At 41.5% G+C, this 15,068-nt stretch overlaps 1 protein-coding gene across 1 annotated transcript in view; it reads right to left on the reverse strand.

The window, feature by feature from the left end:
- Positions 1–1,734: 1,734 nt before the first annotated feature.
- Positions 1,735–15,068, reverse strand: part of LOC147725424 (transmembrane protein 128-like) — a 186,613-nt gene continuing 173,279 nt past the window's right edge. The window contains exon 5 of the mRNA XM_086964094.1: positions 1,735–3,317. The gene's annotated coding sequence lies outside the window, so the exon portion shown is untranslated. The remainder of the gene's footprint in view (positions 3,318–15,068) is intronic.

Raw genomic sequence — 15,068 nt, forward strand, 5'->3', positions numbered from 1 at the left:
TTCACTTTGTGTATAAGTGGCTGCATGGGTTGGTGAGTAGCTACATGTGTGTGTGTATGGGTTATTAGATGTTTTTTTTAGTGTCAGTATGAGTGTCTGTATGGTTTGGTGGGGGTGTTACTTAGCACATAGATGCATCAATGACTGACTCACAGTTTGTATGTGTTTTGAGGACAGCATATGTGCAGGACTGTATGGGTGGATGAGTGTGTATATGTGTGTGTTAGTGAGTGAATGACTGTCTCACTAGTGTCTTTATCAGTAACTACGTATGTTTTAATCTAGTATATGTGAGTATTGATGTATATAAGTGAGTATATGTGAGAGTGAGAGAGTGTAAGAGTTCCTGTTTAAATAAGTATGTGTTTCTATAAGTGATTGTTTAAGAGAGTAAGTATGTGTAAGTTTCCTTAGAAGTAATGTGCTAGTGTGTGTATAGCTGTATATGCAAATAAATGTGTGTGTGAGTATGTGTGTGAGTAACTTTTGGATGACTGTCAGTGTGTAACAGGATGTATATGTGTATCACTACATATGATGAGTGAGTATATGTATGAGTGACTATATAGAACTGTTGCTGAATGAGTGGATGTGTATATAGATGGTGGAATTACTGAATTGGTTGTTGTAACTAGTAAAGGTATCTCCATTTTTTTGAAAATGTTAGTTTCTATTTTTGAATATGTGTTTCAAGGGTTACATTACACTGAAAGGAGGTCTGTCAGTCTGTCTACCTTTTACCGGCTTCATCGTCACTCCTATTTGCTACCATTCTAGTTGGCCAGCGCATGCCAACTTCATTTCCTCTTCTTTCGGCTGCAGCATGGCCAAAGTACTGAGTGCTTCAGCTTGATTGCTGTCCTTCTGCTGACCGCACTGTGTTAGAGTTATTTTTATTTTTTCTTCTTCTCCTGTCGTCCTTGTTTGTGCTGCTTTTTTCAATTCCACCTCCTGTTCTTTGTGTTGCTTCCCACTCCTCCTTCGTTGTCCTTATTGCTTCTTCCCGCTCCAGCCTCCCGTTATCCATGTTACCCACTGGCCTTCAGAAAACAAAGTGTCAGTGCACTTTATTTTTGTCCTGTTGCCCTTTACCTCTCACCCTCCCTCTCGTTATCAGTGTTGCCCATTACATATTGTCTGTGTTAAGCACCCCACCCGCCATAAGAAAAGAAGGTCTATGAAGCAGCCTGTACTGCCTGAGTCTTACAGCTTTTAAAAAAATAAGTTTTAGACATACTGGACAGCAGCGGTGCTGTTTTACAACATGAGTAAAAGCCATTGACAAAGTAATAGCCCTTACTTACATAGGTGAGACATATTGGGTTTGCGAATGCTTGTTAATGAAAGGGGTATTGGAGTAACAAATATAAAACTGAGAAGATACAAGAACATATTCCAGATCCTCGACTACCAGTGAATACTGGTGAAAACAATTCAATAAACCTATTTACAGACGTACGAAGGCGGTGGGAATGTTCTTCCTTGAAGTACTGGAGACTTTCTTAGATCTGTATATTTCCCAGCTGTCGAGCGAGTCAAAGGAATTCGGGATTTGATATCTCAAAGTGAATACATTTCTCAACGAATGTGAACATACTACTACCTTTATAGAACAGACAGTATCTCACCTTCACTGTTGGAACAGTTTGGGCAGAACTAGCACTTCCTGTAAAAATGTTGCACCTCTAAAATTAAGTTTATAGTAAAGCAAATCATAACATCTGACAATCATTCCACTAACCAATTCTCTTTTTATTTTATCAACAGGCATGTTTGACTAAATACAATGCATATCAATTTGAGAATGATTTAGGGAATATTCTAAATTACAATAATTATTATAGGCACAGTTGGTTTAAACCAAAGGTTTTCAACAAATCAATTTCTGCTTAATGTACACCTAGCAAAGGTAAAAAAAACGTTCAACATGATTTTGTACATTAATGAATACAGATATATAAATATAGATAGTATTCAACATTTACAGTAGATGCAAGAATAAACATAGTTAGGTTCAACAATTTGACTATTACAGAAAATCTAAGTGTGTTAAAATATTTCTGTTCACAAAAGCCCATCCTTTTCCCCCTGGTTGGACTGGCAGGATGACCCAGAGAACACTTCCCAGACCTTGGGCTTCAGAGGGAACTAACAAACGTTAGATACTTGGGGATAAAAGTAGCTGGGAAGCCCAAACAGCAACATAAGTATATTGTGAGAAGGGTGATTGAAGCGCTGCGTTCATCAATATGCTTTTGGACCTCATTGCCCCTGTTCACGATGGGAAAGGTGGCCATTGCAAAGATGATCTTTGTGCCTAGGTGCCTGTATGCAGTTCAAAATTCACTGTGCCTCCTACCTCAAGAGACGTCTCAGACGTTCAAAAGCCTACTAATCGCACTGGTGTTGGCGGGATGGAGAAGTCGAGTGGTTTTGGATATACTTAAGGGAGATTAGGAGGACAGGGCTGGGATTCCAAACATACAGTGGGGGCGTGGCTTTCCTTCATCTGGCTTGGAGTTGTCCCACTGTAATGACATATTGGTGGGCGTTTGTGCTTCACCTCCAGAGGGTGACTGGGGGTGTCCCTGAACTTACACTGTGGCACTGTATGTTTGGAATCCTCAAAAGTCGAAATAAGGGAAGATGCACCTCAAATTTCTATACCTAGCGCTGATGTTAGCAAAAAGGCCATGGGCCAGCTGCGAACGAGGGTCCTGGGAGACACACTCTAAGCAACGGACGTGATGGAATGGGTAGTAGCTGAAGAGATTCACAAAAGGATGTTAGGTAGGGAAGATAAGGTAGTGGAGAACCTGGAAACATGGGCAGAATTACTCACTGCCTTCAGTGAACGGAACGGAGAGAAAGAAAACATATCATCACCTACGCAACATGGGGTTGGGAGTGATTAAAAGTGCCCTCATGATGAGAAGAAGCACCACATATGGGTATACTCAGAGGAAAACTCAAGAATAATTGAAGGAATACGTATGGTATAAGGTTAATAAACTGCTAAATGGGATGTGCACATCACTCTTTGGGCGGGGAAAACCCCTACTAGGCCAGTCTGTATTACAAGGGTATATTGGCAGGAAGGGAGGGGGCTTCTTTAACACAGTCATGCTTGTTATAGCTAAAGGTTTGCATTAATCTTTGTGGAAGGTACATGTTCCATGAAACCCAATAAAGAAATACGTTTAAAAGTATGTATTTTTCTGTTCCTAAAAGGAATTGCTCTCCTTTACTACTACTATAAATATTTTGAGCTCTTCGTGATGAACTGGAGCGATCCATGTAGAAATCATTTCTGAAGTCTGTAATAACAAGAGGAAATCAAAAAACTAATATTAGACTTTAAGACTTTTTAAAACAAATTATTTTTCATAATGGAGTGTATATAGTTCAGTTTCTCTACTTTAAAAATTAATATCTAAATTATAATCTTTCTTTGGGGAATAGAATTATGACATGAACAATCATGGCAATATTCAACGTGCATTTTCCCTCTTTGTTACAATTCTTAACACTCAGAACAGAGCAAACATTGCTATAAAATCTTTCCCACCGTAGCTAAAGCACACTTTGATACTACATTTACTTTATATACTTACCTTTCACGTACTAATGTAAAGATCACTATCATTTAGTCTTGACGAAAGGTAAAATAAGTACCAGGCAAAACTGTAGGGTGTCTACAGTTATAAGTGCCACATAGGGGATTAGAAATTGCCCCCAAGGACTGCATTTGGGGGAGTTGAGGGAAATATGAAGCAAATGAATTTAGCCCCTACAGATCTGTATCCTTTTGTAAATTTGCAAACTGTTTTTTATACACTACATTTATATGCACTCAAAACATACACTGAGTTGACACTGGGGTAAAAGCCTCATGCACTGTGGGAAAGTGCAAGAAACTCTGTTTGAAAGGGTTTATGTAGTAAGGTAAGGTTTTGAATACAGAAAGGAAATCCAAGAAATAATTCAAATCTAACTATCTGCTAAACCCATACCTGTAGATTTTCCGCTCTGTCTAGATTCCACATGCAGTGTGGACAGAAAACAAAGGCAAAGCAAGAATCACAAATATGCAATTACCAGCAGGTACACATTTCTGGCGTTGAACCACTGTATCACTTGGGTAACATTTCAGATACTGGAAGTCGGTAATTAGATTCAAAGAGGTGTTGATAGTAAAAAGAAAGTATTACAAAAAAAACATTATAAATGGGCATTGATGATACCATAAAACCCAAGAGTCTTACTCAACAATAGGACTTAGCATGTTAATTTCGAAAACAACCATACATTTCTTATTGGAAAAAGTTCATTTTTTTTAATAGAATTCCATAGCAGCAAAATAAGTAATACATAACAGAAAACATATATCAAGACATCCATCATTGTGCATTTTAAGCCCCAATCCTAACCAATGCCCTCAACATCAAATTAACATGACATACAAACTATAACATACATATTAAACTTAATTACCCCTCCCTATTCTCCCTCACCACCCCCAAATCATTAACCCTAATTTCCTTTTACTACATCCTTTAACAGCATATAAACTGTATTCCATAGTGTACACATTGAGAAACTTGGCTTCTCAAAAGGCGGGGCCTCTTGCTGTAGCCAGGGTGAGGCAATTGCCCAACGAGCAACCGCCGTGGCCATAAAAATTAGATAACGGTGTTTATATAGTATCTGCCCCTGGCGGAGATCCTCCCCAATACCAAGCAACATCATAGATTGAGAGATTTTAACAGAATCCCCGGTTATTTCTAACAAAAACCTCTCAGAGGGTCCAATACCGCACACGCAAAAAACACGTGCATAATGTCTGCACTATCCTTCCATCATGCTAACCCCCCACTTCATCATTTTAAGAGGAGTATGATATAAATTGAATAACATTTTATAATGTTGACTTTTAAGTTTAGCTGCACAGAAAATCCTCCCTGCCAAATCAATGGATTTTTCCAATGAGATTTCGGGGTTCCCTAACCAAGTTCTCCATCTCATATTATATTTTTTTCAGGATCATCCGTTCTACCCTCTAACAATGTTTTATAAATTACCCCGATGTTTCCCTGCGGTCTAATAGATTCTACAATTTTAAACTTCATAATGCAGATAATGTAAGTATTTAAAAAATTGAGTTGTGGGTAGATGGAATTTATCCACCAACTCCGCAAATAGGTATAATCACCCATGATCACGATATAAGTCGCCAAGTCGGGTAATCCCCTTCCTTCTCCAGCCTAAAGCCACCTGATCCCAAAAGATCGGGGGCAGCACTCCCGTAGCATTAGTGGGGGTATACATGGAAAGTACTGGAATCTCAAAGCTTTCCGTACAGTCTTCCAGACTTTAAATACAGCATTTAATACCTTAAAGAGCGTTCTTTTAAGATAACTGCTGTCCACTATTTTGAATAGGCATTGCTTGACCTCTGACCCTAGAATCATCTGATAAATTGAGGGGGTTTCGGCCAGATTACTAATCTCTTCTCCGATAAGTAAAATACGTGAATTAACCAAAATACAGGAATAATAATACAAAGCAAAGTCGGGTATAGACCATCCTCCTCTTTCTTGAGGAAGAGCCATATATCGGGCAGCCCTACGAGGTTTCCCCGGAGCCCACATAAACCTAGTACAGTGAGATTGTTAATATTGAATTTGCTTATAGGATACCTCCAGGGGCACTGCCCTTAAAAAATACATAACTGGCGGTAAGACATTCATTTTCAGAACGTTAGCTCTGCCCACAAATGAAAGATGGAGATTCTCCCACCTTTCAATTGAGCGTTTTACTCCCCAAATAATATCGCCCTAATTAACCTTAACGATCTCTTTAACAGAGGTAAGGATCTTAATACCCAGATATGGATTTCTTAAGCATATGTGTGAAATTGGTGACTTACAAAAAAATAAGAAATCAGTACAAGTCCAGAGGTTTGCAAGGAACAACAATTTCAAGAGAGGAAGTATGTGAAATTGAACCACTGGAAACAATAAGACAGCTAAGAAAAAAACTTGCGCTTGAAAGGAAGTAAAAAGGGAGTCAGACAAGAAGGCTGTCGGGTTTGTTTAATCATAAACACAACCAAGCAGACATCTAGGCCAGCGGGACCACTCCCGCACTAAGACTGACAGCACGGACAAACAGGTTGGAGAGAATGAAGCATATTTATATAGTAAGATTGTGTTTGGGTAATATACATTGAAAATTGCACAGCTAGTGAGATGAAAATTATTTTACTTGCATGTCAGATATAACAAGCAAAAGCTATATTCATTCCATCTAAGAAGGAGCAATTTGTAAGATTGTAAAGGATTTTATGAACCCATCAGCCCTTTCGCAGGAGATTCCTCCTTCTCAAAATCTCTGTAATGCGATATCTGATTATTTCGACAATAAGATCCTTGCCATCGTGAAGACTTTCCCTTCAGTACCCGCTATGTTGGAAGTCCCTGAACAGACAGAGGAGGTGAGGACCCCCGCCCGCCTGGAGGAATTTGCCCCGGTCTCCCTTGAAGAAACCTCCAAGGCTATACTGGCCAGCAAATCTGGATCCCCATTTGATCCGTGTCCCCCTTTAGTCCTACAGACCTTAGTAGAGGTGGTTAATCCTATTATTAATAGGATTATCCATTCATCATTAGCCACAGCAGACATTCCTAATGACTGGAAGCTTGCAGATGTCAAGCCTCTCCAGAAAAAGGCACTAGCTGACCCTACCACCCTTTCCAACCTGCGTCCCATCTCCCTGCTTCCTGTGCTGTTCAAACTTGTGGAAAAATTTGTCAATAGTCAACTGACGAGCTTTTTGGAGAAGAACAACATTCTCCACCCCAACCAGTCAGGGTTTCGGTCTAAACACTCTACCGAGACGGCCCTGCTATTTACAGCAGAGACCCTACGAGCGGCCATGGACCAGGGAAAGAAGGCTGTCCTAATCTTACTTGACCTGTCGGCAGCCTTCGATACGGTCTCACATAACATCTTAGTGGACCGGTTGGCTGCCGCAGGAGTGGGAGGGCAGGTCTTGGCATGGCTCAGGAATTTCCTCAGCAATAGACGCCAAGTTACAGTGTTGGGTCAATTCCAGTCTGAAGCAAAGGTCGTCAGTCCCTCAGGGCTCGAGCCTAAGTCCTGTACTTTTTAATCTGTACATGGTACCCCTGGTGAAACTGATCGCATCATTCCAGATCAGCACAATATCATATGCTGACGACACCCAACTCATCCTGGTGTTGGATAGGGAACAGCCTGGTGCCGAGGAAGATCTTAAGGAGTGTCTAGCAGCAACATTTAAATGGATGACTGACAATCATTTAAAATGTAATGCTGGAAAGACAGAAATCTTGCCATTTGGGAATCATAATCTGTTTTCCCCAAAAATGTGTTGGCCTGCTGATGCAGAAGCCCCTCCCAACACAATCACATCTGCTCGTAACTTGGGTATCAAGTTCGACGATCAACTGTCTTTCAAACATCAAGCGGTGGCCGTAGCTGGGACGTGCTTCCAGATTATAAAGGCTCTGAGGAAGTTTTTTGATCTTCTCCCGTTGTCGGCCAGAAAAACGGTGGCAGTGGCCCTATTAAATTCCAGGTTGGATTATTGTAATGGCTTATACGCTGGAGCTAACAAAGCCGTTCTCCACAAGTTACAAATGGTCTAACATGCAGCAGCCCCCCTTGTATTACGCTGGCCCCGTAGGTCCTCAGCCTCAGCCGCACTTAATGCACTCCATTGGCTATCAATAGGCAAAAGGATTCTTTTTAAGATTCTTATAATCACCTTCAGGGCTTTTCAACAGCAAGGCCCAAAATACCTGTGTAATGGGTTCAAAAGATATCACCCGACACGTTGTCTGAGGTCCGCCAGTCAGAATTTGCTCACAATCCCTCGATTCAAGCTGGTAACAAAAGGTGGCAAATCCCTTTTTGTACTGGGCGCCAAGGCCTGGAATAAACTCCCGCCCTCTTTACGATCACTGTCCCAAGAAACTCATTTCAGGAAAGCATTAAAAACCTGGGTCTTTTCTTTATCTGATGCTACCTGTAGGGCGCTGGTGTAAAGTGTAGTGCAGTGTACAAGTCATCTCTTTTCCCTCCAACCCCTTCATCTGGGTTGGGTGAGCGCCAAGATACTCCTTGGAGTGATAGGAGCGCTATAAAAGTGTCCTTTACATTACATTACATTTGCACACCAAGCAATGACCTCAGATAGTAATATTAGCAAACCACTGCTTGGAAATAGGAGTTTTGTATAACAAGAGAAACACCGATGACGATTATTTGATAACATTATCTCTAAACTGATGAAGTGGTCGTTACACATAAAATGCATCTATTGGAAAAATATAACCTGAATAAAGAGTGACATTAAGTAAGTAAGGGTTCTAACTTAATGTAAGTGGCTGGGGTGGGCCAATATATTAAAAACAAGCATTTACAATGCAACGGTCTCGCCTTTGCAAAAGTTAGAGCTATTGGCATTGTTAATGACAACATTTTTATTTATGTGTTGGTTTTGAAAACAGATAAATAAATGGCATTGTCATTTAAAATGCCAATAGCTTATTCTCTCGCAAATGCGAGATCTATTGCATTTGCACACACACACACACAGAGCCACACACACACACACACACACAGAGCCACGCACACACACCGAGCCACGCACACACACCGAGCCACGCACACACACAGAGCAACACATACACACAGAGCCACACACACACACTCAGAGCCACACACACACACTCAGAGCCACACACACCTGTTCAGGCGCTTTTTGTGTTAAAAACACAATTTTCTTTTTCCATGAGAGTGGTATTTCTAGGTGTACACCAATATTTGACTTCGAATGAGCATTGAAAGGAAGTTCGACACCATTTCATGTGCTCTTTTGAATGTATTTCTATACATTTTAAGACACAGAAGCGCCGAAAAGGGGCTGCTGCTCAAATACCACTCTGGTTCAGAGGTTTACGTTTTACAAATTGAAATCAAACGCCGTCCTGACGATAATTCGCTATTTTCTATCTTTGATGCCTTAATTACCCACGTTATAGCGATGAAAGGGAAAGAAATGAAAGAAACATGGGAATAGAATCATAACTGTTTTTTTTTAGTTTTGTGTTGTTGAAGGGAGACTACCTAATTATGGAAAACAACCAGTTGTCTCCTGAAACCTCACTGACTCTTCGATGTTCAGTGAATATTGAATATTAAACATGGTGCTCAACAGCCCAGTCATGTACAAAATGCAGGTCTATGTAGACTGCTGAAGCTCTCACAGGTATCAGCTACTTTGGACAGAGTTATTCTCCAGAGACAATGGGCATCGTTACGTTGGCGTGCACCACCTACCAAGGGGGGTGAAGGAGTGTGTTTCAGGCAGCTGTCTCGTGCAATATTGTGACAACACTTATAGCGCTTCATTACCCTGACAAAGCGGTGAAGCTCATTAGCAGATGGGTAGCTCGCTACACCAATATATAGTGCTTCTTTCTCTGACACGGCCCTGAAACTCATTAGTTTTCTGTACCAAACACTATTCAAATGTACGGACAGCAAGGCCTGCAGGGTCGGCAATATTTGGGTATCACTTGAAAGCAACAGGAGGGCTATTTTATGCCAACATCCAATGTACAGGGGCAGCTCCACTAACCACCTTGTTAAGGGAGGCTGGGCACTGCTCATGCCAAAAACAGAATTACGATATATTTGCTAGGAGTAGACATTATACATTGTAATAATAATAACAGAGTATCTAAGTAGCAGGGTGCAAGGGGGCATTGGATCTGCACACATATGTATAATATAATCCAAACCTGCCGGCATTTGACAGGCATGAGCTGTTTGGACTTTGTTTACACAGCAATTTTTTTTTCTTCTTTGTGCTTGAAGGTGGACTCAGGGCGCCCCTGAACCTGCCTTTAGCGATGCGAGATGAAGAGTTAATTATAGGGAGGACAACGCAAAACGCTGCCAGGTGTCGAGTTCCCACCAGCTGCTCTGGATTTTAAAGGGCAGTAATCTAATTAGAGATACAAACTTTATATTCTGGACTATGTTTGTTTATCTGTGATCTCAGATATGCTTCTCTGGGTGGGAGGGAGGTGGTGAAAAGTTAACTAGTGTTTTGTTACAAAACCTGAAGTTCTCAAGGTCCTATGTCTGTGTATTGGAGGCCTTAACACACAGTTGTTATAGGAAAATGCAAGCTTACCTCAAAACAAACATAGGAAACGTCCGCAATGTAAAATGTGCCCTCTCTATTCATTACGTTACTAATAGGAGCTCCCTTCACAGTTACAGCACTTCACACTTTATTCAACAAACAACGCCCATAGCTCAGGACAGTAGCAATTACACATTTCTCACATAGACTAGTAAATAACTACTTGCCAGTGAAAACCAGTCCCGCACACACCACCTATTTTAATTCTGCAGCCTGCAAAACATATACTCGACAAATAGTATATCGTATATTGCACAACTACACGCTTGTTTTACGCAAATATCACACGTATCTATTCGGTACATGAATTTTTTTACAATCAACGCAATACCAGACATCACTTATACACCAGGACATCAACAGGGCCCTCGGGGCGCACCTCTTCCAGCAGGAATGCAAGCTCCTGCGCCAATTTCCATTTGTCACCAAGTTCCATCAGTCACCAAAGCACTGTTTTTAAACTTACAGCTATTTATATTTTCGTTTCCTGCCGTACTTATGATGCCATCTTAACATATCTTATAAATACCTAGCCAGGCTTAGCAGATATGCACTTTGTAGGCTTTGACTTCACCTTTCTCTTCCTCTACGTATTTATTACTGTTCTGTAAATAATGGACATTTTAACCATTAGTTGTTATGTGCTCCAGCTTCCAACATGGTTTACTGTATGATTAATGGCGCTCAGAAAGCGCGGTGTCCCTGAAGCCGTGCTGATGGAGGGAGCGAGCGAGGAGAGGAGGCCTACTCCGGGAGACAGGGAACAGGGGTGTGAGGAACACGATCAACGCCCCTTCCTATCAAAACAAGATTATGCAACCTGGATTCTATTTAATAATAAAAAAACAGCTCACAGAGAATAATAACAGCTCACAGAGAATAATACGCCAACTGTTTTTTAATGAATGAAATATACACGTTGCACAATCGGGTTTTTCTCAAGCAAATATAGGCATCTGGTTTCCATAAAAGCACAGGGAACGCCCTTCCAGAACTGCCGAGCTAAACACAGCTCGCACCGACACCAAATAGCGTGGACTGTTAAACCTCTGTAAAAGAAAGCGCAGAGGCCGAATCTATGCACTCTAGGGAATCAGAGAACACAGATGAATAAATACTGCGTGAAAACTGTAAAGCAGTTGAACTATTGGAAAGTAGGTTTCTTTTCCGATTGGAAGAGGACTCGACAGCACTTCTGACGACGCAGCACTTTTAAACTTTCATTTCCGATTTAATCACGAGTCTGAACGTGTTGCTTCCTGTTGGGTAGGAGTAGCAAAAGCATCAAATCTTCTCCAACAGAGGCCTGTCTGAGGCAAGGAAAGGGGAACGCTGGGACTTCCACTTAAATTGGTACTTCTTACAAAGAAAAGGAAAACAAGCTCTTAAAATAAAAGTGGATGCAAGGTAAACAAGTCAGGTCCCGGGCCGGCAGCCAATCACAGCGCCACCCGGGGATTGACGTCACGGGTGTGTCCCGGGCCGGCAACCAATCACAGCGCGGCCCGGGACACACTGCATCAAGGGGCGGGACTTAAAAAAAGAGTCAGAAACGCCAACGATTCGCGTTCTGACCGGGAGAAAGTGATTGACACTGATGTCTTCCAATGGCTAGCCTCCATTTATGGAGCTAGCCAATGGAAGACAGAGGCGGGACGAAGCCCAATACTGTAGGACATAAGATTTCGCCCTGGGCGGAGCACTGCTTACGCAGTGCTACGGCCAGGGCGAAACCTAAAAAGGGCATTGCAGTTACAGCTGGTAGAATGGTAGAAAAGTCAGCTCTGTCTGTTGCGCGCCTGACTGCAGAGTTGGGCATTAATCAGTATTAAGTGCCGATTATACAGTGTTTCCAGAGTGAACTGATGAGTGGGATTGGGAAGGGGGGGGGGGGCCGCGGAGGGATCTGGGGGGTTTCGGTGTTGGCCTACTGTGGGCACAGTGGCCGTGTGTCAGTAGCACCAGTAGTGTTGGACTCTGTCTCCATAATCAAATAGCTATTTAACCACTTAAATTAAAGCAGGTCCGAATTGGTGAATATATTAATAAATGCCAGTTTGCTCTAAAGTGCTCCACTTGAAAGATGTATCATTTTTTACAATTAGAGGAAACATTATTTTTTGGGGGAGGGAGGGGGGGATGGGGTGGTGGGGAGTTTTATATAGCGCAATCTTGACCAGAAGGTATTGGGTATCAGAGCGCTTTACATGAGCACCAGTTGTGTTACACAAGGACTAATTCATTGTTAGGCAAGGGGAGATTAAGTGATTTGCCCAGAATCACAGGATGTTGAGAGTCCTTGCCGAGGCTCGAACCCGGTTCCCAGATTTGAGCTCGACCGCCCTAGCCGCTTGGCCACAACCTCTCTTCAAATCATTATGCCAGTATGGTACAAGACTGTAGAAGACAAAATTATATCTTCCCAGACATTCTTAAACCATCAATTGATTATTTATGTAGACTTCCATCGCGGATCATATGATACTGCGACCTCCTTTCAAGTAGCATTTTACCTACCTTAAAAGAAAGGCACAATGATATGCACAATACACTGAAAGCCAAAGCCTCAGATGCAGCTTATCTGAAATTTCATTGGCATTCATCATTCAAATATCAGAAAAATCAAGTGAAATGGGAATCTATTTGAGAGAAACGTAAATGTGGGCATTTCATTAAGTTGATGAACATGCAAAATGAACTGGGTGGTGTTGACATATTGACAGATGTGACTAAAAGACATTCGGAGATTATTTTTTTATTTATTTATCAAATTCTAAAACTGGTTTGTGCAAGCGGTGGGTGTACATACATTGAAAATAGTTTCTGCAGATCCACAGGGCTATTCATATTTATAGATGTAGCGGACACAGAGTTGGACTGAGCCTATGTTGTTCAATGCTGCTATGTTCTTGAGAACAATTCTCTAAGTTCATGAAGATCTGGTAGGGGGAAAGACTTATTTCAGGTTGCTACAGCCATAAGATCACTGCCAGCACCCTTCTCCCACTAGTACCAGTAGTAAGCATTCAAGTATTGTCAGCTGGCTTCCCTTCAGGAGCCCAATCACCTGGGACCACAGTAAGGAATGTGGATAATCCACGAGAGTGATGAAGGGTCAACGGAATGTCAATGTATTAGGCAGTAAAGAGTTTGGAAAAATGAGCATATAAACATGCCAACGTTGGCAATCTCCATTAATCACTTGGCACATGCACATTTCATCTCATGACCTCCGATATAGATATCCATTTGGACTATCTTTATATTTATTCTTACTGCATCTAGGAATGTTGTAACCAAGTCAACACATAACTCTGTCTGTGTCATTACGCTGTTGTTAACAGGCCTAAAATCTACTTGGTTCCATCACCATTATGCACAAGTGCCACCTCGTAATAGTCTCTTCCCAACCCATTTCCTACAACTTAGACTAAATTTCCCTGTGCAGTGGTATGCATGGTACAAGTCTTGCAGCAGTCATTTTTTAATGCAAAAGCTGATTTGTGGAGGCACTTGAACATACCTTTCAGAATACCATAACTCTACTCCACCTTGTTTCTTGTCCGCCTGCCAGCAGTGTTGCCCCTGTGCTCCTTTGCAGAGCTTACATTCAGATAAAGTGTAAGGATCCAGTAAGGAATCCCATAGGCACTGTCTCTTATGAGTAGTACATGGTACAGATGTTGTGCTAAAACTTCCGCCAATGTATTCTTGAAGCCACCCCTCCCCATGCTCGCCATTGTGTACTGAATAGTGAATGGCACTGTACCTAAAAATGCAGGTAACATATGTGCTGCCCAAATACCTATGCCAGTTATGATGTAACTTAAATCACAAAGGATCAGCACATTAAATGTGTGTTGTCCCTTTCTGCTCTTGTCTGTGTGTTGTGTGACTGATGGTGGGTATTTCACACTGTGTGAAGTCTACTGCTTCAGTTAGATTGAGCAGTGATTCCGGCACACCTTGTGAGGCATTTGGACAGGCAGGGAAGCAGGTGTAGCTTTAATGTGAACCAGTGATATCGCACTCTCTGGGACACCACCTGCCACTGTCACAACAAGCAGATGCAGTCAAGTACTCACACGTGGCAGTACATCTGCTGTCTTTGTGTCATTTTGAGTGTTGGATGTGGCGCCTGAGTGAGATCTAGCAACACTTTCTACATAAATCTATACCTTGTAAGGATGTCCTCCGTACACTGCTATATTCAAGAGACTCTTTGCCTATAAAAGCTCTTCCCTTCTCTTCTATGCTCATTTTATGCAGCTCACAAGCACCAACAACTTGCAATTAGGTAAAAATCACTAATTTAGGACATTTCAAAGACATTCTGCCCCCGCCCCCTTCTATAGTTTGCTCTTTTTTGGCACCTGGATAGGGGTGGTGCAATGTTTGCATTGTTTTCAATATTTTTTGCATTATTCGCACTTTTTTTTTTTTTTTTTTAGAATATCAATAGCAATGTGACTGCTACTGTGTTTGCATTTTCCTTAACGGGCTTGCAACACAAACAGTCACTAGTATTGAGCGTCAATTTTTGTGTATTGCCTTTCTGCATTGTACATTTGCTTTCCAGACCGACTGAAAATTTGCTATCCCTGTGTGCATGAGGTCCAACATGGCAACCTCAAATAATTCTGATCATTATCTCAACTCAGTGAACTGTTTTACAAAGACATTCTGGTAACTAGAGGAAGGGTCGTAGAAAGAACGTAAGTGTAAAAATAATTTTCCTGTGGGAACTAACACAAACAACACTCCAGTATAAATTAAGTTTTGTAAAGCTCTGACATCTAAACCTGTC

This window comes from Lissotriton vulgaris, chromosome 3_2 (genome assembly GCF_964263255.1).
Source record: "Lissotriton vulgaris chromosome 3_2, aLisVul1.2, whole genome shotgun sequence".
NCBI lineage: Eukaryota > Metazoa > Chordata > Amphibia > Caudata > Salamandridae > Lissotriton > Lissotriton vulgaris.